Here is a 25,803-nt window from a genome sequence, read left to right as displayed (position 1 = left end):
GGTTTGGACATAAGGGTAGTAAAATGGCCCCAATACTGGGCTGTTTCTGGCCTCTTTCTATCACAGGAATAGTGTAACAAGGCCAGCTCTCCCGACCTGGAAAGTCCCCAAGAGCAGGGTTGGTACAATGGCCCTAAACCAGTGCCCTCTCATATCTGCTCCCCACAGACTAAGGGTGTGCCAGGGCAAGAGGGCTGTTGGATGAGGGAGTTATAAGCACAGTGCAATGAACTATGGCTATTCAGGGCTGCTGGATGGTCCTTTAGGGACTACTGTAGCCCAAGAGTAAGACAGAGCATCTCTTGAGGCTGAATCAGCACCCTGCAGCCCCACAACTCTAGAGGTGCAAAAATGGAATTAGGAATATAAACAATACAAAAAAAATCAATTTATTATCCTGCCCCTTAGATAGAATATCCATTTTTACACGTACAGATTATGGACTCAAAATATAAGGACAATGTTTTAAATTGATCCCCCAAATGGAAAGTAAGACAAAATCTTGAGATTTACCTTTTATTCAGCCGCTCATGATTCCACAGTATTGTAATTTATACTAACTGAAGGTGCTTCCCATTGCAACTTGGATATTTACTGTGTATTGTTACAAACAAAGCACAATCGAATTCCCAGTGCAAAGGTACAAGATTTTTCCTCAAAATACATCAAAGTTTTTCTTAAACATTTTCATAAATATCTTTACAGATAATCAGATTGTTGCCACTAATATCTGACAGTCAACAGACGACCATCAAAATCTTTTTTGTAACTATCTCAAAATTTTGGTAATGAAAACCTATCAAGTAAATTATTCACAGTAAAGTTCACGTAAAGCATTTTTACTTGAATGTCTGCTGTTTTTATTTGTATAATTATTGTACACATGTCCAAATTTATTGTTTTTGCCCAAACAGCCAATTATATAGTTTTGCCAGTGATTTCCGCTTCATCTTCAGTAATTTTCCTTTTAATTTCTAGAGCTTACTCAACAGTAGGCAGTAAGGTTAATGCTATAATAAGATGTCTTTGCATACTTGCTTCAGCTGTTTAAGTAAGTATAAAACACAGACTAGGAAAATACATCATCATTTTGGAAACAGCGAATGAAAATCTGGTTGCAGTTTCCCCATATAAACAGGCAAGTCTACTTTATATTCTAAAGTACTGTATCTTATGGTATTATTTAAGCCACCATTTGAAGGTTCAGCACACAAACAACACTAGCAGCCAGCTAGCACAGATAAAGACAACTGAATAATATTTTTATACTTTATGGAATATTTCATTTGTGAATAACTGCAGAAAAACAAAGTGAAAATATAGTTTATATTTTTGATGCTATACGAATATTCAATGCTGATCACAACTTCTTATATCAACAACTCCTGAAGTATTCTATACAAAAGACTGTTAGGCAAACACTACTAGATTCCATGACTTTCCATATATCAATGTTAAAAAAAAACAACAAACCTTTATGCACCATTTTAAAAAAACAAAAGGAGAAAAGCACATTATGTCAAACAAGGAGTACTTAAAAAAATTAAAAACATAACCACACACACACTTTGCAAGTGAGGGCATATCTAATCAAGACAATAGAGAGCATATGATTAGACAATTTACAAAATGTAGTATTGAGCTTCCATTCCATGTAAAAGACAGATAGTGGATTATTCAAAGTACACAGTTATGGTTACTACAAATTTAAGATTTTAAATTAGCTCTCTGGGTATATCACTATTTTAAGTTGTTGCAGATCAAAATCTGTACATTTTAAAATTACTACCTTGTAGTAATATAAATATACTAGCAATATGATATTCAGATGAATATCATCTGAAAAACTGATTTATTATTTAGGTGCTATATCACTAACCTTAAAAGAGACGTTGGTTCTTATACAGGTACATCACTGTTCTCAATGTAAACAAAGGACAGTGGCATGCACCCCAGGCTAAGGATGTCAGCATTTTTCAAACACCTTTCTGACTGTTCTATTTTATGGTGATGCAATTTGACCTACATTTTCAATGGCTAGAGACAGAGAAATACAAAAGGGAGAGATGGAGAAGAGAGACACATTTTCTGTCCTCACCCTCCATTAACGAGATCTTTGTCCCTGAAAGGAGTCTTAATAGGGAAGAGATGAGGTGAAATATCTTAGTAGTAAATTTTGAATAGAAAGCTAAAAAATGGGATGATATAAGAAAAAAATAAGATTTTTCTATGATCCTGTGCCCTCAATAAGCAAAGCAGAATGTAATGTAGAATCAGTGTTAGATGCTAGAAATAGGAAAGCTCATTTTATTCAATTAGACCTCCATCAGAAGAGATAATGGGGGCTCTTTCTTGACATACCAACACACAATCCTGGCAAAATTCCAACAATACCTAGCCCTGTTCTTTACTGTACGTGAAGTTTTCATGCAAAACTGTACTAGATCATTGTCAACTCTCACAAAGCCAGGATTTTAAGTACCACATGTATCCTGTTAGTTGGACTATGGCTAAAAATCTTTCCAGCCTAGAATTTCTTTCAACAATTACTGTGGCAGCTCATCCTCCCCTAGTGTCTACTGTCAGTTTTACCAATTTATGTCTAATTTTAATCACTTATAATCTATCCCAAAGCATGTAAAAAACCCATACTGTTTAAAGTAAAACCCACTAGCACAAATAAACTTAAGTACAGAAAACCCAGTGAAAACAATGGTACAAAACCAGGCTGTCAGTATTCAAATAATGCCCCCCTATTGTCAAGTATTCCTAAATCAGCCATATACATTCATTTAATACTAAAACATGATGTAATGAATGTGATATTTTCAGTTTAAATGGTTTGATAGTTTTACACTGAAGACAGAGAAAAAGTTTTAAATGCTTTTTCATTCTATTGTAACTAAAAATAGCTTTGCTTTTAAAATACATTTTTTCTCTTTCAGCTAAGCTATTGTAGTTGCAATGTCAGCTGCTTGCTATTATGCAGTCACTGGTGTAAAATAAAATTGGATCTTTACAGTGCAAGAGCTTTGGCTGTCATTTTTCTGCATGTCTGTAGAGTGCCAACCACCACCCTCATCCCTGGAGTGGTGGTCTTTACTACAATACGCATAAACAGTAATAAGAGAAACTGCTGTAATGCATCAAAACTAAGGGACAGGTTTTGATCTTATTTACACCATTGTAAATCCAGTGTCTTCAAAAGACATTTCTCTGGATTTACACCAATGTAAACGAGAGCAGAAGCTGGCGCTAAGTGTCGTTTTAAGCCACAAATCAATACAAAGTTTAGATTAACTTCTAGTATTGACCACTAAGGGCAGGTCTACAGCTAAAACGATGCATCACAGCTGCATTGCTGTACTGCTTTAATGGTAACTCTACTACACCAACACGAGAGCTTTGCCTGTCAGCCTGGGAGAGGTGGTTGTTGCTATGTCAATGGCAGAAGCCCTCCCATAGTACTGTCTATGCCCAGAGTTAGGTCGGTATCATTGCGTCGCTGAGGACTTTTCACACCCCTGAGCAACCTAGTTATACCGATGTAAGTTTGTAGTGTAGACCTAGCCTAAGATATTACAAGGATAACTTTCTTGTTTATGAGGGAATAGCTATATCTTGGGCTGCAAACCTCCTTGCCCAGTAGGGACTAAGTAGCTCTCTTCCTCCCTCCAGTGCTGCTGCCTCTGCTGTCATAGCAGTGTTACAGGAAACCACTCAGTGGTGGCTTGGGTGGGAAGGCAGAGAGCATCTTGGTGGGGGCAGGGAGTGAAGGGGAGAAGGTAGACTTACAGCCTACCATGCCTCAACAGAGAAAGGGCAGTAGAATCAAGGGAGGTGGACACAAGCTGGAGTAGGGAGTAAAGCAAAGATGAAGGAAAGGAATTAATTGTAAGAGGATTGGAGGGAGATGTGGAGAGAACCAGGAGGACACTGTAGAGGGAAGTCCCTGGATGTGGAGAAAGACAGGGTTGAAGGAAATACTTCCCAAATGTATGAATTCCCCATACCTCTCCAAAACAAAATTAAAGTCATATATTCCTCCACTCCTATTATCCCTCTGTCTAAATCTTCTTTATCTGGCTTTCACCAGATGAGCAAAAGTCTTGTCACCACAAAAAGTATACTATATTTTAGTTTCAAACAACTGGGTAAACAGACTTAGGAAGGAGATGCTAGGATTTTTCTGTTGTAAACACAAACTTACTTCAGTTACTCTGAAGTTTCCCTTTCTGACTCAGAGGGAAAGGGTGCAATGATTCACAGGGTTTTCTTAATTATTTTGCCCATTATTAAAACACTTTTCTTTTTGTCTGTTTCATATTCATAGTCACATGTTCTTTTGTGTTTGGTTGGTTGCTTGGTTTTTGGGGTATTCCTATTGTTTCAGGATTCTGCTTCAGTTAGAGGGAGAGAAGCTGAAGTCGTATATTTGTTGCTGTCCAACAGCTTAAAAATTCCAAGTACAAGAGCCAATCAGAGTAGAGAGAAAAAATAAATTACAGTGATCCCTCCAATCTAACTGACTAATGACTGCCAGTCAGAATATAGCAATTCACATAAAGTACTTAGTGGTTACTGAGAAAAACCATATAAAGATTACAGTCCCTAAAACCATGAGTCATGCCACCAAAATGATAGATTGATGATAGAGATTGGCTTAAATATCATGAATTCTTTTAAAAAGTTATATTTTTGCATTTAAAGTGCAGTCAGGTCATGTTTTCAAGCTTTACTCTGCAACAACAAGGGCTAGAAACTTACTTCTTTTTAAAGTAAAATGATATATATATACCTGGCCCTAGAAGCTAGGCTTATAAGAAACACACCAAATATTGTGAGACTCATGATAAAATCATGAGAACTGGCAACACTATGATTATGCAAACCACACACCCAGAACTAGAAAGCAGGGAATTGCATAACTGGGAGGGGGGAAAACATACAGTTTTACAACATAATAGCAGCATTCCAATAGTTTAGGTTGGGACAATTCCATTTCAGTAAAACACGTGTTGTAGATGAAGAAAACTAAAATGTTACTATGATGCTTCTCAATTAATCCAGCTGTTAGAGGTTTTGTTTTTTGGTATCACTTTAGAGTCTATGATCAAGAACTCCCTAGTTATGTCCACTCTAACAAAACAAAACACAACACAAAAATAACCAAAAACAAACACCCCCAGTCAAACTTATGTACATGACATTTTATGAACGCATATATGCCATGTTAAAAACTTGAATGAAAAGTTTCCTCATTAAATGAATGTTTAGTTCATAGTTTAGTAAAGCTAAATTTTAAGCCCCTGAACACAGCAGTGTCACTGCCGAAATGCTTAACCTTAACACTGATGCAGGGGAATGGACTAGATGACCTCTCAAGGTCCCTTCCAGTCCTACGATTCTATGACATTTGTGAGATTAGACATTAAATTAGTACCACAAATCTGTTTTTAAAAAGCTCAGTATCTGTATTTCATGAAATATATTCCAAAAGGCCAAAGTTTAGCAAAGTTTTTAAATATGTGAGTCGTCCCCCTGAAGTTAATAGGACTACTCACACGCTTAACAATAGACACATGCTTAAGTACTTTGCTGAATCACAGCAAAAAGGCCAAAAACATGATAAACATTTAATAACCAACTTCTAAATGCTACTCTTAATCTAGTGAAGCAATTTAATATGGCATTTAAAATCCTGTTATTGATCAAATAACTACTGGCTAGTCAGGAAAAGTATTAGAGGAAGAGAGTTCTGGTTAATCTCTCTCCTCAAAAAAAATAATAATTTGCAAATTTAACTTCATTTCATTATATGTCAATTATTCTTGGCAAATGATACACTCAAACAATACTTCCAAACTGTATAAGTACCTGCTAATACCTTGTGCAGCTAGTGCAATTATTTCTTAACACCAGAATCACTGCTATTAGTCTCCGATGAGGAAAATAGTTCACTAGTTTCTTCATTCTTCTTCTGTTCAAGGTCGAACACACTGGGAATGAAGCATTATAAAAACACTGCGAACTTCTTTACAGCTTTATCATTGTTGTAGCAGATATACCAGTTCAGTGTTATTCAGTACACTTCCTACTGACTGTTACTCCCACCAAGAAATGAACACATGCCAACGGCTGATACATTCACAGATAAAGTGGAATTAAATGGGATTAAGAAACTCACTGTTCACACGGTTAGCTATTTATGAACCAAATGATCTACCTGTAGTCTTTTGAAATCAACTATTTCTATCCCCTGTACACATGCAACCACTATAATAATTGTTCACAGAGAAATATACTTACACCACAGTTCTTCCCCACAAGGCACTGCATGAAGCCCCGTACGTTTCTCAAGCAGAAATGACAGCTTTACAATTGAACTGGATATAAAAGAGTGCAGTGATACCTAAACAAAGAGGAGGGCAGGTACTCTTAACAGGACACAGAATTTAGAGGATTAGGTGTCAAAAATAAAATGCTTAGGGAAACACAATCGTTCTTGATGTTGCTTTGATGGTCCCTCCCCCACTGACAGCTAGAATTCAATTGTTGCATTTCGTCCCCTTCCCTGATCTTGTAAAAATTTCTGAAGCATGGGCAGTTATTCTACTCAACTGGAATCAAGGAGGCAAAAAGGGAATCAGTCTCCTCAGTCACTGCCCTCCTCCCCATAACTCACTCTTCTATTTTACCCTGAAATGATGGACAACTCCATGGGCATTTCCCCACCATTAAAAAAGAAAACAAGTGGAGCAAAAAGACAAAGATCAAGAAGAGAGTACATAAATGAGGCAGAGGAATTGTAATAGAGGATGTATTAGGCCAACAGTCCTAAGGCATGTAGGTGTTAGGAGAGTTCCAGGCCCTGGATGAATAGACAAAGCACATTTTTCTTAAAATCTAGCCCATGATCTTCTTTACCCCCAATACACACACACACACACACCCATAAACACAATTTGTTTTTCTCCTTTTAAATTTTTCAGTGCACTGTATTTTTGAGAATCCATAAATAAAATCATTTTCATACCAGAAATATTTGATATAAAATAACAGCAGAGTATCAGGATAAAACCATGTGACAGAGCCAACATAGTGGCTATCCCTCAGGTCCTCCATCCAGCACAGGGGGATGGTCAAAAAGAAGAGAGCGCAGCCATAGAACTGCTACAATCAGCTGAACATTGTCTGCCATAACTTCCAGATGAAGCAAATGAAAGCCACACTGTTGCAACCTAAGATCAGCCTGGTGTGTCAAGGTGTAGATGTGACTTACAGCCCTCTGTATATCCCCAATCTCCCAGATCTGTGCTAGGCACAAAACAAACAGTCGTAAGGATCTGGAGCAAAGTTTATTTTAAAAAAATGGAAAGGCAAGTGTATAAATAATTAAAAATGGAAATATGGGATAAAATAATTTTCAAAAGCAAACATGGAAATCCATGATTAAGTATAAAAACCAGAAAAATGTAAAAAGCCAAGAGATAATAACTTTAAAAACAATACAAGCAAAGGTTAAATATAAATGTATACATAAAAGGCATATATATCCATTTTACAGATAGAAAACCAAAAGCACAAAAGGTGACGTGATCTGCAGCAGGCCAATGGCAGTGCCAGAACACTGCCTCCCACACAAAAATTTAAAAAAGACAAGGAAAAGGTTAAAATACAAAACAAGGAACACTAGCCTAGGATTAACAATAAAAATAGAGGCAGTGGAGATTAGGTATGTGATATAGCAACAAAAAATAGGAATTTATAATAGGTATTTTTCTCCTAAAGAAAAAAAATAAAACTAGTGTTGTGTGGAAACATCACTCTGATCACTTTGCTTGTATATGGTTTCCCTTTTTCCATTCCCTTTGGCCCTTATCCTGCAAGCTGCTCCACAAAGGCAGAGCTCTGTAATCATACAAAACGGTACGAGTGCTGCACAGTGATTCACATGCAGAGATGAGTTTACAGGACTGGGACCTTCACCTTTTCATTTATTTTTAGACCATAAGCTCCTTGGGCCAGAAACTGTTTCTATTTATATGTTTGTACAACACCTAGCACAATGGAGCTTCTACCCTGATTGGGGCCTTTGGGAGTTACTGCAATATAAATATTAACCAATAATAATAAAACAAAACTTTGTTTCCTCAGCTCTGTCAATGCACACAGATACTTGCCCTACATGCCTGCAGCTAATTAATATTTGATACCAAATCTTGAAGAGGCAGGGCAATCTGGCCAGTCAGTTTCACAAGAGTGGAAATGAGACAGTGGGTACAAGCCTGCTAAATATAGGGCATCCTTCTAATGATGTTTACCTTTCAGTTGCAGTCTAATGCCACTAAAGGCTTTGGAGAGAAAACCTGAGAAACACCTATCTCACTCAGATTTATTAGAAGTTGTAAATATGAGAACAGTTACATATGTATAATTCTTTGTCTAAGAAGGTTTTAAAAGTTCATCAGGGATGCTACCAACATATTAAATTCAAAACCAGACCAATCTTAACATTGATATAATCTAGATAGAAAAAATGTCCCAATTTTATGGGGTCCATTCTCCCAACAATGTTCTACATTTACATGCAAAAGTAATCAAAACCATACCATATTTCTATCACTTAAAAAAATCAGCAGTTTTCTAGCCAAGATAATAGAAAATTTTGTCATTATGCAAATATAAAAAGGAGTTTCCCTAGAGCAAAACTGAACATTCCTGCTGACATCACTGATGATGATGGCTGATGCACAGGGAAGAGCTGGTGAGGCACTAGAAACCAGAGAAAATGTTTATGAAGTGGAAAAGGTAACCAAGAGTAAAAGAAGAAACTTAATTTGAAAGCTTCAAAGTTATTTGCAGCAAGGCATAATCAGAAAAAAAAGTGTATATAAAATGAAGCCGATGCATCTTTTTTAAGGACGAGAAGTTTGTAAAATTATTTATGAAAAGTATAGGGAAGAGTTCTCTCTCAACATATATTTATGAAACACAACCTCCAACAGAACATAACTGTATAGGCTACTGTGTATTATGAGGACTTTAAAAGCAATGAACGACTGTAATAGCTAGAATAAGTTATTTTCATTTGTTTATAAACAAACATTAAGTTAATTATTCAAATCTTGATCTTTAGATCCAGTGGTTACAGAAAACCATGGTATAACAAAATCTTTAGAAATTGTTTTTTATGAAGAAAAATGTCTGGAAGGCTGCTTCACTTGGCCATCAGGTGAACTTTAGGAGAACTGATCCCAAACTTTCAGACAGCTCTTCTCTGCTTTCTCATCCTAAAACAATGATAGCACTGCGGAGCATGAGTCCTGCCAGCACAATTAAGTAATACAAATATTACCTAAGGAGTAAGCCTTCTCTAACTATACTGAGTAATAACATATTTTTCTACTTCTGTAGACACCTGAAAAGACTCCTGCACACTTTGAAATATATTACTCCATTTCAGTCTTTGACTCTGCCATGGTCTCATTGTTGGCCATAATAGTCAGTCTTCAATCTCAACAACAGATACAGGAGGGTTGCACTAATTAGAGCTGCTTTTTATTATCCCTTCCCAAGCAATGAATGATATTCATATTGGGCTAAGAAGAGCATTGTGTGTATTGTCACTATATCAGAAATCTATACAGACAATTCAGTGTGTGCCTACTTGTAACCACTGTGTTCTTTTGGTAGCCTGTTAGTGAAGGAATCAGGAAGTTCCTTACACAACTGTGGTCCAAGAGATTCCATGGTATATCCAACACATTTTAAGAAAAATGTTGCAAGTCTGGGTTCTGCAAATGTAGTTTGATTCTACAAAACATGTCTACCACTCTTCATATTTTTTGCCATAATTATGACATTAACAGGACTCCATTACATATTTCAAAATGTACAATCCATAGAAACACTGATAATTTCTCCATTATATGGACACCAACTAAGTCACATTTCTGATTTTTTGTAAACCTACTACTGTTACAAGCAACATCTAAGGCCCTGATCCTGCAATCCCTTATATATTTGTTTAACTTCCCTATGTCCCAGTGGAACTTCTCAGCATAGTAAGGTTAAATGCGCACATTAGTGTTTACAGGATCAGGGACCAACATTTTTCTAACGTCAACATTTAAAAAGTATTTTCTCTATTTTTTCCATTTGACAGCATTTTGTGTACAGTCACTTTTGCCTGTTTGTGTGAGTCTTTCACACACAGCAACAGGGGAAGATTTTTTTTTAAATAGGAAAATTAATTGGAAGACCAAAATTAAATAAATAAAGTTGATAGGGGGGTTCAGTGTCAAATATATTGCCTGTAACTACTTTTAACTACTTAAGAAAATATATTTAGATTTCAAGTTGATGGCATCACCTTGAATAATTCTCATGAAGCAAGAGCACAGATTTATTTCATGTTATTTGTATTGTTCAGCACTAGCCTAACTTTACATATTGTCATAACCTTTAGGCAGGACTTCAAGATAAAAAAATCATTAAATAAACATAACAGCCAAAGCAATGTAAGAGTGAAATGGAAGTGAAAATATTTAAAATAAACCACAAAGTCACAGATGCATACTTGTGTTCATTCTTAATATAGTTTTGTTTTACTTTCAGCTCTTACAGGTCAACCTTTATTCATTCAAGTGTTAAAATTAAATTTCTGTCCCTTCTTTTTTTTTTTTTTTAATCACTTCAATTATTTCTCTAACGAACATTTAGCTAAAAACAAAAACAATCTTTAAGGACAAAAAGATCTTTCAGACATCTGGTTCTCAGCCTCTTCCACTTCACATTTTAAAGAAACAAAATGTTTGTTTATACCCATACTCTACTAAAATATTTGTATAACAAAAATGCTCTTAAGTCTTCTGTAAGCCCTTAATACAGGAAAAAGGATGAATATGACACACTGGGCTTAATCTTCAAGGTGTATGTCCAAACGGGGCCTAACTAGTATGAACAATTACCATGATGGCACATATATATAACCAATTAGCAAATGGTTAGTCATTTAGCTATCATGGCCATTGAATTTGCAGATTAGGTCCTCGCATGCTCATGCACTTTTACAACAAAGATCCTTTGTCAGGCTTCTTTTCTGCTAGTTTGTACAATAATTTTTTCTGTTTTATTTATCTTCACCCGTAAGCTACAGCTTTCCAAGTAGATTCTCTTTTATTTAAGTTTTTGATTTCTTATTAGACTACACTTTTAAAACCAAATTCTGGTCTCAGATGTGCATGTAAAAAACCATCCACCAAAGTCGCCAAGAGATGTAGACACGTATCTTGGGGCAGAATCTGATCTTTATATTGACTGCGCTGCTGTAGTTCATTCACACTTCTCTCTAATAACCGTAACCGCCAGCTTGCCGCTATGGAATATATATTGTTAGTGGCCTGCCACGTCTGTCCTATGTGAAGCCAGATATTCCTGCTCTGGGATATTCTGCTGGTAGTCTCTCTCAATCTCTCCTATTTTGAAGCCATTTTACTTCATATTAAATAATTAAAGAGGTACAGGGCCAGAAAGAGATGGGAATAACTCTACAGACCAATGGTTGGGGCACTCACCTGAAAGGTGGGAAACCCCTGTTCAAATCCCTTCTCCCCATCTGGTAGAGGGGAGAATTGAACTGGGCTCTCCCATATCACAGGTGAGTACCATACTAGGCTAAAAGTTATAAAGGGATGTCCTCCTCCTCTCCCCAGCCCATTTTCTGCTGAGTTAGGTGTGCTTAGAGCATGCGAGATAGACAGGTGTTGCCCTGCCTTCACCTGATGTAAGGATCATCTAGGGCTTTGGTGTGAGATAGCGGTCTGGGCACCTACCTGATGCAGGAGTATGCATGGCTAGAAACAGAAAGTTAGGCTCCTAAGTGACTATCACAGCAGAAATGTAGGTGTCAAGTGAGTTTAGGTGCCTATGGGGTTAGACAGCAGCTGAACAAGGTTTTTCATGATTGCAGTGGAGCCTAAATCTGGGTTTTAGGTGCACAAGTCCCTTTGTGGATTTGGGCCTTATACACGTAAGTAGTCCCATTCACTACTCACATGTGCAAAGTTCAGTATGTGCACAAGTGCTTGCAGGGTTTGGGCTTAAGTGAGCAAATGTGGTGAGAGAAAATCTTGTGGGTCACATTCACACCAAAGTCCAGAAACTGGAGCGAGGTACTAAGATGAGGTGGCAAAAAATAGCCACAACCTACATGAGGACAAGGAATACAAGTAGTTAGTAAGAGGCAAGCATCACCCCAAAAGTAGGCAGCAATGACAACACTGGTCAGGAAGTATGTAGATCAGCACCTCTGCTAAAATATTCCAGATGGTATAATTCCAGTGAAGCCCCCCCAGGTATTAAAAGCAGTGGGGGCAAAAGACCTATCTGGCTTCAAGATTAAACTCGATAAGTTTATGGAGGAGATGGTATGATGGGATAACATGATTTTGGCAATTAATTGATCTTTAAATATTCATGGTGAATAGGCCCAATGGCCTGTGATGGGATGTTAGATGGGGTGGGATCTGAGTTACTACAGAGAATTCTTTCCTGGGTATCTGGCTGGTGAATCTTGCCCATATGCTCAGGGTTCAGCTGATCGCCATACTTGGGGTTGGGAAGGAATTTTCCTCCAGGGCAGACTGGAAGAGACCCTTCCTCTGTAGCATGGGGCATGGGTCACTTGCTGGAGGATTCTCTGCATCTTGAAGTCTTTAAACCATGATTTGAGGACTTCAATAGCTGAGACATAGGTGAGAGGTTTACCACAGGAGTGGGTGGGTGAGATTCTGTGTCCTGCATTGTGCAGGAGGTCAGACTAGATGATCATAACGGTCCCTTCCAACCTGAATATCTATGAATCTATAAAACTGCTATCCCCCTTCACCCAAATGGAAACCTCACATATGACAACCCAGAACCACCACCTGCCCTCATCTGGGATTTATTTTCCTTTAGATCCAAGAAATCTAGCTGCTGCAGTATAAATAACTGATGTAATTTACATCTCCCTTCACAAGCATAATTGAACTGGCCTTATATGTCCTCTGAGAAAAACCAAATTACCTTCTCCTGGTCTGTCAATATTCAATGCTTTTTAAATACCGGGTTAATCCATTTGCTATTAACATAGGTATAAGAGTGATATTTTAGCAGGCATTTAAGTAGATTCTACCTTTGGCCCACTCCTTAGAGAAAAGTCATGGCTTGAGGAGTTTCTATGTATTTTAGGATTTTATGCTGCTGTCATCACGGTATCTGAGCATTTTCGCTGCAGTACTGGAGAACCTTACAATAAGGTATTTCCACACAGAGAGTAAAGCAGCAAACCATGAACTGTGTGTGTGATCCTAGGATGCTGCCACAACTCTCACTTTATTTAGGCTGAAGCTTGAATGCTGAAACAATCTGAGAAGTCAAGATACTGCAGCATGGCATGCCAGGTCATGTTTTAGGAGAATTGTAAAGTGACTCTTCATCACTATTAACAAAAAGATTATTTTATTAATAATAATTGTATCTAGGTCTTATATAGTGCTTTTCAACTGCAGACCTCAAGGTGCTTTACTTCTATTTAAAAATATCTTAAGCCAATAAAAAATTCCAAAATAAAAGATAAACCCATTTTAAATTAAAAACATGTTTATTAACACAGATTCAATATTTTCTTCCTTATAGTTCTGATGGCCTTTATTCCATCCTCCTCCCACATCATCTGGATTTCCCTTGCTATACTGAAAGATTTGTTTTAATCTTCTGGGTTTCCTTTTACTGTTGTGAGATTTTTAAAAATATATATATTTTATTAAATGTTTAAAAGCTGACTCAGAAGTTACACCATAACTCTGATTCAGCTTTCTTAAACACAGATACTGAGTCAAAGAATCTGGCCACATGATGGAAGCACCATTCAGAGCCACAAGCAGCAGCTGCTTCTGAAGGGCAAACAGCTGTTTTACCTGCAAAACTTTTCACAGAATTCCCTCAACAGTATCAACACTTATTTATTGAGTTATTTTAAATGTGATAATCATAATTTTAAATATAGTACATATATTAGGAATTATCAATGGACAAAAACATTTACAAACTGGCTCAGTGCCAACAAAGGATTCTTCCCCTGTCTTGAAGGCCACCAAACTCATGAACTGAGAGACTCAGGGAGGAGAAGTAAATTGCAGAACTGTGGACCCCACACTGAAGACACATATCCATAGTTCCCCTTCCTGTAAATCAATGGTCTTACTGGCTAGAGCACCATGACTGATCACAACTGCCACAGAATTACAAAAGAAAGAGATTATCTCAAAGATCACTGGGGCATAAACCAGTTAGAATTTTACAGGCCAAACAAACACTTTAAACTTCACCCACAAATGAACTGACAGACAGTGCAGATCACGAAACACATATGCAATGTGCTATTAAGGAAAATCTCACTTAATAATGGTCAGGCAGTTACTTATGCTGGGTAAGTAATGTAGCCACTCTATCATGGCACCATCAGCCGAGACATCAAGCGCATCAACCTACCATTATAATGAAAAAGGGAGAGTCCAAGCAAAAGAGGGCTGTTTGTTCTTGAGCTCCACAGAGGCAAGACAGGGAGTTCAAGAAGAACCAAGGGTAAAGATATGAGTTACACTGCGGTCACGGGCAGTTTATCCTGTTGTAACAAAGAAGGATCTTTCAGTTCATATGGTTGTTATGAAGGGCATGCAAGAGCTGAATGAACCCATCATTAGAGAAGGACCAGTGGCAATATCACATATCTAGAAAATCTGCAGGTAATATTTTAGGATACAAAGTACAGCTTCCAGGATTTTAATTAAGCCAAAATGCTACTACCAAAAATTTCAAATGTAATGATATATTTGCTTCTGTCAGAAATGAAGATGAAGACCAATTAACTATGCACAACTCTGTAGCCCAGAACTCTGTAGGATTTGCATTATTATCTGATAATGGACATTTTTCAAGCATGATATTAAGTTCAATTTTTTTAATCAGTCATGGAAACACAGATAATAGACCAAAAACCTGACTACCACGTGGTTAATAAAACACTGGATTATTATTTTTTATTAGTAGTCCTATAGTACTGCAAAGCTTTGTACCCTCTCCCTCACTTTTATGCCCCTATTCTCTAAAAATAACGCAGCATGAGGCCTGCACAAATTCCGGAGTCCCTGCAAGCAAACTTATCTACATCCATACTGCATCCATCCATTTCTAATAAATGGTGGACTGTGAAGTATGTAAAGTCAGGGAAATTGGTACCTAAATTAAGGAATATTGTGGTATAAAAGATCACTAAAAATGCTCCATAGCAGATGGTTGTCCACTACTATGTTGTGGTCTTTAAGACATGAAAATTTTAACAAACAGAGCTTTTTGTTCCATTGGTATCTGTGTTCAGCTATAATACTAATATACTATTGAAAAGACTCAACTACTAGTATAGGGTCTAATTTTGTAGGGGTTTCTTTTGTGAGCGTGTCCTTTATGAATGGTTTCAGAGTAGCAGCCGTGTTAGTCTGTATTCGCAAAAAGAAAAGGAGTACTTGTGGTACCTTAGAGACTAACAAATTTATTTGAGCATAAGCTTTCGTGAGCTACAGCTCTCACTGATCTTGGGAGACAGGCCAGTCCTTGCTTCCAGGCATCCCCCGAACCTGAAGCAAATACTCACCAGCAACCACACACCAGAACCACTAACCCAGGAACCTATCCTTGCAACAAAGCCCGTTGCCAACTGTGCCCATATATCTATTCGGGGACATCATCATAAGGCCTAATCACATCAGCCACAATATCAGAGGCTCATTCACCTGCACATCTACCAATGTGATATATGCCATCATGTGCCAGCAATGCCCCCTGCCATGTACATTGGTCAAACTGGACAGTCTCTATGTAAAAGAATAAATGGACACAAATCAGACGTCAAGAATTATAATATTCAAAAACCAGTCGGAGAACACTTCAATCTCTCTGGTCACTCAATTACAGACCTAAAAGTGGCAATACTTCAACAAAAAAAAACTTCAAAAACAGACTCCAACGAGAGACTGCTGAATTGGAATTAATTTGCAAACTGGATACAATTAACTTAGATTTGAATAGAGACTGGGAGTGGATGGGTCATTACACAAAGTAAAACTATTTCCACATGTTTATCCCCCCCTCACACCCTCCCCTGTTCCTCAGACGTTCTTGGTTCTTGTCAACTGCTGGAAATGGCCCACCTTGATTAACACTACAAAAGGTCGTTTCCTACCCCCCCCCCCCCGCTCTCCTGCTCGTAATAGCTCACCTTAAGTGATCACTCTGGTTACAGTGTGTATGGTAACACCCATTGTTTCATGTTCTCTATGTACATAAATCTCCCCACTGTATTTTCCACTGAGTGCATCCGATGAAGAGAGCTCTAGCTCACAAAAGCTTATGCTCAAATAAATTTGCTAGTCTCTAAGGTGCCACAAGTCCTCCTTTTCTTTTTCCTTTATGGATGTAATTGTGCTGTTAGAGTTGCTTTACCTGTTTTGCAGGATTTCTTAAGTATTTGTTTTAATAAATGTTAGCTTTATCTTTGGTATTCTTGAAGTGTTTTTCCCTTGAAGCATTTACAATGATCACACCTGTGGGACCTGCTTTTCTTTTTCTCATTCCATGATCATATAAAATCATGTGTTATGTACATCAATTCATGCTAAAAATTGTCAATAATAATGCACAAAAAGCAGAAGTGTTCAAAATATTTTGTTCTCTATTTCAAAAGAAGCTGGATGAGGTTTTCATAACTTACAATGATAACAAAATACTTTCTATTACATCAGTGACTAGGGAGAATTTTTAAATGGCATCTGATTGTTAAATATATAGGACTAGATAACATGCAACTAGGGCTGTCGACTAATCCTAGTTAACTCAAAAAAATTAATCACTATTTTAAAAAGTAATCGTGATTAATCATGGTTTTAATCACACTGTTAAACAATAGATTACCAATTGACATTTATTAAATATTTTTGGATATTTTTCTACATTTTCAGATATATAGACTTCAGCTACAACACAGAATACAAAGTGTACAGTGCTCACTTTATATTATTTTTATTACAAGTATTTGCACTGTAAAAACAACAAACAATAGTATTTTTCAATTCATCTCATTCAAGTACTGTAGTGCAATCACTTTATCGTGAAAGTGCAACTTACAAATGTAGATTTTTTTTTGTTACATAACTGCTCTCAAAAACAAAACAATGTAAAACTTTAGAGCCTACAAGTCCACTTAGTCCTACTTCTTGTCCAATCATTAAGACAAACAACTTCATTTACATTTACAGGAGATAACGTTGCCCGCTTCTTATTTACAACGTCACCTGACAGTAAGAACAGGCATTTGCATGGCACTTTTGTAGCCAGCATTGCAAGGTATTTATGTGCCAGATATGCTAAACATTCGTATGCCCCTTCATGCTTCGGCCACCATCCCAGAGGACATGCTTCCATGCTGATGACGCTCGTTAAAAAAATAATGCATTAATTAAATTTGTGACTGAACTCCTTGGGAGAGAATTGTATGCCTCCTTCTGTTTTACCCGCATTCTATCATATATTTCCATGTTATGGAAGTCTCAGATAATGACCCAGCACATTGTTTTAAGAGCATAGCTTTGACAAAATGCAAAGAAGGTACCAATGTGAGATTTCTAAAGACAGATACAGCACTCGACCCAAGGTTTAAGAATCTGAAGTGCCTTCCAAAATCTGAGAGGGTCGAGGTGTGAAGAATGCTTTCAGATGTCTTAAAAAGAGCAACACTCCGATGCAGAAACTACAGAACCCGAACAGCCAAAAAAGAAAATCAGTCATCTGCTGTTGGCATCTGACTCAGATGATGAAAATGAACATGCATTGGTCTGCACTATTCTGAATAGTTATCGAGCAGAACCCGACATCAGAATGAACACATGTCCTCTGGAATGGAGGTTGAAGAGACATATGAATCTTTAGCACATCTGGCACATAAATATCTTGCGACGCCGGCTATGACAGTGCCATGAGAACACCTGTTCTCACTTTCAGATGACACTGTAAACAAGAAGCAGGCAGCATTACCTCCTGCAAATGTAAACAAACTTGTTTGTCTTAGTGGTTGGCGAAACAAGAAGTAGGACTGAGTGGACTTGTACGCTCTAAAGTTTTACACTGTTTTGTTTTTGAATGCAGGTTTTTTGTACATAATTCTACATTTGTAAGTTTAACTTTCATGATAAAGAGATTGCACTACAGTATTTGAATGAGATGAATTGAAAAATACAATTTTGTTTATCGTTTTTACAGTGCAAATATTTGTAATAAAATAATAATATAAAGTGAGCACTGTACACTTTGTATTCTGTGTTGTAATTGAAATCAATATATTTGAAAATGTAGACAATATTTAAATTAATGGTATTCTATTATTGTTTAACAGCACAATTAATCACGCGATTAATTGTGGTTTTTTTTTTAAATCAGCCCTACTTGCAACCAATGAATTAGATTTCTCTAAGAAATTATTAATGAGGAATCATAACTGAAGTAGTGTGATTCTAGTTGTGTCCTGCAACAATGTGTTCTTGCCCTACTACTGTTTGGCATCTTTATCAATAAGTTGGAAGAAAAATATAAAATCAGTACTGGTCGAGTTTCCTGAGGACACAAAGAATAGTGGAGTGATAAATAATGATAAGGACAAGTCAGTTCTAGAGAGTCATCTGGACCACATGGTAAACTTGGCTCATTCAAACAACATATATTTTAATACAGCCAAAAGTAAATCATAAAACACAGGAACAAAGAATGTAGGTCACACTTTCAGGATGAAGGACTCTATTCTGGAAAACAGTGATTCTAAAAAGGGATCATGCTGGATAACCAAGTGAACAGGAGTGCCCTGGGCAAGGCTGTGGCTAAAAAGGGTAATGCAATCTTTGGATGTATAAAATGGGAAATATCAAGTAGGAATAGATATATGGTATTGTCTCTGTAAAGAGCATTGGTGAGACCACTATTACTCTATCCAGTTCTGGAGTCTTCATTTCAAAAAAAGATGTTGGAAAATTGAAAATGTTTCAGAAAAGAGCTACAAGAATTACATGAATTTTGAAATCCTACCTTTCAGAGACCTAAGAAACTCAATCTTCAGCTTATCAAACAGAAAGTTTAGAAGTATCTTGATCACTGTTTATTAGTACCACAGTTTATTAGTACCCGGGGAGGAGATTTCATTTAGCAAGAAGTTCTTTAATCTATCAGACAAGATCCAATGGATGAAAGCTGAAACTAGACAAATTCAGACTGGAAATAAGGTGAATTTTTTTTTTTTTTTTTTAACAGTGAGAGTAATTAACCATTAGTACAACTTACCAAAGGATGTAGTGGATCTCCATCACTTGAAGTCTTTAAATCCAGAAACTGGATATCTTTCTAAAAAAGACATACTCTAGTCAACCAGAAGATAGGAACCCGAGACAGGAGTCACTTGGCCTGTGTTATGCGGGAGATCAGATTAGATCATCATAATGTTCTCATCTAGCCTTAAAAATCTATAAAGTAGTTAAACCAATTTAAATAGCATTTAAAATCCTGTATTTTTATTAAACAAAAGCCATTGATGGTGTAGATGTATTGATACAATTTATGATGGGGATTCAATAAACAGCAACAGACCTAAACCTTAGCCTCATTTAAGAATAGAGCTAGAGGTCGAACTACTGACATTTTCCTTTAAATCAAAGTGCTGTTAATTCAAGCGTGAGACAAAGACAGAAAACAGAGGGACATTCTAGAACCCTGAAATGTTCTATAATCAGTGATATGAAGACAAGAGTCACACAGACATCATTATACAATGTGAACTATTCATATGGATTGCTGGATTCTAAATTAACTTTAACCAATAAAGAAAAGTATCTAGATATCACTGTGAAGAGTTCAGTGAAAACATCTGCTAAATGGACAGAGATGATCAAAAAACAAAAAGTGCTTACACTGGATAAAGAAAGTGATAAAGAGTAATACAAATATAATATAATGCCATTATATAAATTTATTGTAGTTCCGCATTTTAAATACAGTATTCAATTCTGGTCACCTCATTCCGAAAAGGGCATAGCAGAAACAGAGTCCAGAGAAGGGATACAGAAATTATTACAGTCATGGAAGGACTGAGGAGAGTTTAAAATGTTCAAGATAATGTAGATTACAGAGGAAATGAAGAAGGGGGTGGGGGATAGACAGAGGTATATAAAATGAACAGTTTAGAGAAGTTTAATCAAGCACTCTTATCTATCCTTTCTCATAATACTAGAACAAGATCAGGGTGATAGGTGCCTTAAAAAACAAAGCAGACAGTTTAACTAGAGGCAGCCAATGAAATTAAATGGCAACAAATGCAAAACTGACAAAAGGAAATGCTTCTTTTTAACCACACAAAATTAACCAGTGAACTCATTGTCATGAAGTATTATTGAGGCCCAGAACTAGCCCAATTAAAAAAAAAAAGAATTAGACACTTATATGAATAATAAGACCATCCACAATTACATAAAATAGAAAATTTAAGAGACTGAAATGACTTATCTATGCAGATTTCCTCTGCTGTCACTCATCATTGTAATATCTCATAACCTAAGCTCATGCTTCAAGATGTAAACCAACCACTAATTACTTAGAACTAGGAAGAAACCAATTGTCAATTATGGGGATTCTTGTACCTTACATTGAAGAATCTGGTGCTAGACACTATAAAAACAAGATAGTGAACTGAATAGGCACTGCCCTCATTTGCCAGTATGGCAATTCCTATGTACCTATTAAAGGACAGTCTCAGGAGCAAAATGAATCCCTTGGCAAGTTCACCTTTAAACCAGGAAACTGCAAAACATTATAGTGCACACACACTTTACTGTTTCTGATATCACTTTTCAAAGAACTACAAAACATCTTTCAACAATGTCAAAACAAAAGACTGACCCTAGTGAGAAAAACAAACGTTTCTGAGCATAAAAACACAACAAGCATGTAAGTTACTTAACACATCATGATCAAAATGAAAAGAGAAAACTATGGTAAAAAAAAATCGGTGTGCATTAGACCATCCAGACAAAGCCTACAAAAACTCTGGAAACACAGGGGTTTGTTAAAATATACCACACTAACAGTGCCACCTGTTACAGCTCACTATGCTGTTGCTGCAGCGTCAGAGCCTGTGGTTCCGCGTGCTAAAGCTCACCCTATGGCATTAACAAAACCCTAACCTCTCCATCGCCTTCATCTCCCCCCTGTGTTTTTGCTGGAACCTAGCTTGGGTCTGAAGGGAGCTGCTCTACAGAGCCATGAGGCCCTGCTAGCCAAGCTAAAACAAGAGATGGCTTCTGCCTTGGTGTGAACATCTTTAGTGTGGGCATTACTTTTGTTCCCACTGCAAACTGATACTTAGCTGGTCAGTAAAAGCGTACAAAGTGCTGGAGACAGCACCAGTCAGTGGGTGAAGAGCAATCTCAGAAACCCTGGCTTCAGTAGGGCCAGCTAGGACCCTGGAGGCATACTGCAGGATTTAGATGTCTGGTCCTTGGCACAGGCAGGGGGAAGACAGTTATTATTGTTGATACCATATTACGTTATAAAATTAACACTGACACTGTGGAATACTACCTGCTCAGAAATGAGAACAGGGTCCAATGTGGGTACTGGTCATGTGATCTCAATGAGCTAGGAGAGGGTCATTCACACCCAACCAGGAATTAGAAGTTGTAGGGGTGGCACAAATACAAGGGCGATAGTGGGAAGGGATACCGGTAGCGATGAGTAAGACAGCAGCAAAGGCAATGAGGGAAAACAATGGCCACGGCAGCCAGGAGAAGGGAAATGGAGTGAGAGCCAGAACAGTTCTAGAGAGACGTTGGTCATGCCAACACCAATGGAAAGAGCGGCACTGGTGGGGAAGGTGACATGGGGAATAACAAAAACGATCGTATCCAGGAGAATGATGGCAAAAGCAACTGCGATGAGGGAAATGGCAGCAAGAACAACATGGGGAAACTGATGGCAAAAGCAACCACGTGATACCAGGGACACGATGCCAACAAGGGTGGTCGGGGCGCAGGACACGACGCCAATGCCACAGGTGACGGCGAGGGCAGCATCCAGAACATGATGCTGATGACAGTGACGAGAGGGACAGGACGCCAACAACAGTAACGAGGGAGACCGCAGAGATGGCGCTGGGAACACAATGCCTGTGATGGTAACCGGGGGGGCGGGGGGAACGGCACCAGGAATACAAAGCCAGCAACACCCATGAGAGGGATGGCCTGAGGAAGACGAAGCCAGCGAGGGAGGCAGCAGAGATGGCGCTAGGACCACGATGCCAACGAGGAGGATGGCACCAGGGACACTACGCCAACATTGGCGATGGCACCAGGGACACGACGCTGAGGCCAACAATGAGAGAGACAGTTGGGATGTGGCAAGGAACGCAATGCCAAGGCCGACGACAAGGGGGACAACACCCGGGACACGATGCCGACGCCGGTGATGAAGGAGACAGCTGGGATGGGACAAGAAACACAACACCGAGGCTGACACCGAGGGGGACGACACCCAGGACACAACGCCGACGCCGGTGATGAAGAAGATGGTTGGGATGGGCAAGGAACACGACGCCGAGGCCAAAGGGGATGACACCTGGGACATGACACCCAGGCTGACGATGAGAGATACCGTTGAAATGGGGCAAGGAACACGACGCCGAGGCCGACGCCGAGGGGGACAACACCCGGGACATGCCGCCAAGCCGACAATGACTGATACAGTTGGGATGGGGCAAGGAACACAACGCCGAGGCCGAAGCCGAGGGGGACAACACACAGGACACGACACCGATGCCCTTGATGAAGGAGATGGTTAGAACGGGGCAAGAAACACGACGCCGAGGGGGACGTCGAGGGATACAGTTCGGATGGGGCAAAGGACACGCTGCCGAGGGGGACGACACCCGGGACACGACGCCGAGGGGGACGGCGAGGGACACAGTTGGGATGGGGCGAGGGGGACGCCGCCAAGGGGGACGCCGAGGGACACAGTGGGGATGGGGCGAGGGGGACACAGTTGGGATGGGTCGAAGGACACGACGCCGAGGGTGACAAGGGACACAGTTGGGATGGGGCGAAGGACATGCCGCCAAGGGGGCCGCCGAGGGACACAGTTGGGATGGGGCGAGGGACACCACACCCGGGACACGATGCTGAGGGGGACACAGTTGGGATGGGGGGAGGGGGACGCAGCCAAGGGGGACGCCGAGGGACACAGTTGGGATGGGGCGAGGGGAACACAGTTGGGATGGGTCGAAGGACACGACGCCGAGGGGGACAGCGAGGGACACAGTGGGATGGGGCGAGAGACACCACACCCGGGACACAACGCCAAGGGGGACGGCGAGTGGGACAGTTGGGATGGGGCGAGGGACACGCCGCCGAGGGGGACGCCAAGGGACACAGTGGGATGGGGCGAGGGACACCACACCCGGGACACGATGCCGAGGGGGATGCCGAGGGACACAGTCGGGATGGGGCGAGGGGGATGCTGAGGGACACAGTCGGGATGGGGCGTGGGGGACGCCGCTGCGGGGGACGACACCCAGGACACGACGCCAAGGGGGATGGCGAGGGGGACAGTTGGGATGGGGCAAGGGACACCACACCCGGGACACGATGCCGAGGGGGACGCCGAGGGACACAGTGGGATGGGGCGAGGGACACCACACCCGGGACAAGATGCCGAGGGGGGCGGCGAGGGGGACACAGTGGGATGGGGCGAGGGAGACACAGTTGGGATGGGGCGAGGGCGACACGATGCCGGGGGGGACGGCGAGGGGGATGGGGCGAGGGGGACACGATGCCGGGGGGGGGCGGCGAGGGAGACGCAGTTGGGATGGGGCGAGGGGGAAGCAGTGGGATGGGGCGAGGGGGACACGATGCCGAGGGGGGCGGCGAGGGGGACGCAGTCGGGATGGGGCGAGGGGGACACGATGCCGGGGGGGACGGCGAGGGGGATGCAGTTGGGATGGGGCGAGGGCGACACAATGCCGGGGGGGGCGGCGAGGGGGACACAGTTGGGATGGGACGAGGGCGACAAGATGCCGAGGGGGGCGGCGAGGGGGACGCAGTGGGATGGGGCGAGGGGGACACGATGCCGGGGGGGGGCGGCGAGGGGGACGCAGTGGGATGGGGCGAGGGGGACACAGTTGGGATGGGACGAGGGCGACACAATGCCGAGGGGGACGGCGAGGGGGACGGGGCGAGAGCGACACGATGCCGAGGGGGGCGGCGAGGGGGACGCAGTTGGGATGGGGCGAGGGGGACACGATGCCGAGGGGGGCGGCGAGGGGGACGCAGTTGGGATGGGGCGAGGGGGATGATGCCGAGGGGGGCGGCGAGGGGGACGCAGTTGGGATGGGGCGAGGGGGATGATGCCGAGGGGGGCGGCGAGGGGGACGATGCCGAGGGGGGCGGCGAGGGGGAAGCAGTGGGATGGGGCGAGGGGGACGATGCCGAAGGGGGCGGCGAGGGGGACGCAGTTGGGATGGGGCGAGGGGGACACGATGCCGGGGGGGGCGGCGAGGGGGACGCAGTTGGGATGGGACGAGGGGGACACGATGCCGGGGGGGCGGCGAGGGGGACGCAGTGGGATGGGGCGAGGGGGACGCAGTTGGGATGGGGCGAGGGGGACGATGCCGAGGGGGGCGGCGAGGGGGACGCAGTTGGGATGGGGCGAGGGGGACACGATGCCGGGGGGGGCGGCGAGGGGGACGCAGTTGGGATGGGGCGAGGGGGACACGATGCCGAGGGGGGCGGCGAGGGGGACGCAGTTGGGATGGGGCGAGGGGGACGATGCCGAGGGGGGCGGCGAGGGGGACGCAGTTGGGATGGGGCGAGGGGGACACGATGCCGAGGGGGGCGGCGAGGGGGAAGCAGTGGGATGGGGCGAGGGGGACACGATGCCGAGGGGGGCGGCGAGGGGGAAGCAGTGGGATGGGGCGAGGGGACACGATGCCGAGGGGGGCGGCGAGGGGGACGCAGTGGGATGGGGCGAGGGGGACGCAGTGGGATGGGGCGAGGGGGACGATGCCGAGGGGGGCGGCGAGGGGGACGCAGTGGGATGGGGCGAGGGGGACGCAGTGGGATGGGGCGAGGGGGACACGATGCCGGGGGGGCGGCGAGGGGGACGCAGTGGGATGGGGCGAGGGGGGCGATGCCGAGGGGGGCGGCGAGGGGGACGCAGTGGGATGGGGCGAGGGGGACACGATGCCGGGGGGGCGGCGAGGGGGACGCAGTGGGATGGGGCGAGGGGGGCGGCGAGGGGGACGATGCCGGGGGGGGCGGCGAGGGGGACGCAGTTGGGATGGGGCGAGGGGGACACGATGCCGAGTGGGGCGGCGAGGGGGACGCAGTTGGGATGGGGCGAGGGGGACACGATGCCGGGGGGGGGCGGCGAGGGGGACGCAGTGGGATGGGGCGAGGGGGACGATGCCGGGGGGGGCGGCGAGGGGGACGCAGTGGGATGGGGCGAGGGGGACGCAGTTGGGATGGGGCGAGGGGGACGATGCTGAGGGGGGCGGCGAGGGGGACACGATGCCGAGGGGGGCGGCGAGGGGGAAGCAGTGGGATGGGGCGAGGGGGACGATGCTGAGGGGGGCGGCGAGGGGGACGCAGTGGGATGGGGCGAAGGGGACACGATGCCGGG

General features: G+C 42.1%; 1 protein-coding gene across 5 annotated transcripts in view; it reads right to left on the bottom strand.

The window, feature by feature from the left end:
• Positions 1 to 19,545, bottom strand: part of ATXN7 (ataxin 7) — a 127,485-nt gene extending 107,940 nt beyond the window's left edge. For all 5 annotated transcript variants that reach the window (XM_073350988.2, XM_073350990.2, XM_073350986.2 and 2 more), the window contains exon 1: positions 19,426 to 19,545. The gene's annotated coding sequence lies outside the window, so the exon portion shown is untranslated. The remainder of the gene's footprint in view (positions 1 to 19,425) is intronic.
• Between the last annotated feature and the right edge of the window lie 6,258 nt (positions 19,546 to 25,803).

This window comes from Lepidochelys kempii, chromosome 7 (assembly GCF_965140285.1).
Source record: "Lepidochelys kempii isolate rLepKem1 chromosome 7, rLepKem1.hap1, whole genome shotgun sequence".
NCBI classification, from domain to species: Eukaryota; Metazoa; Chordata; order Testudines; family Cheloniidae; genus Lepidochelys; species Lepidochelys kempii.
Note: the sequence above shows the minus strand (reverse complement) of the source record. Positions and strands in the feature narration are given on the sequence as shown.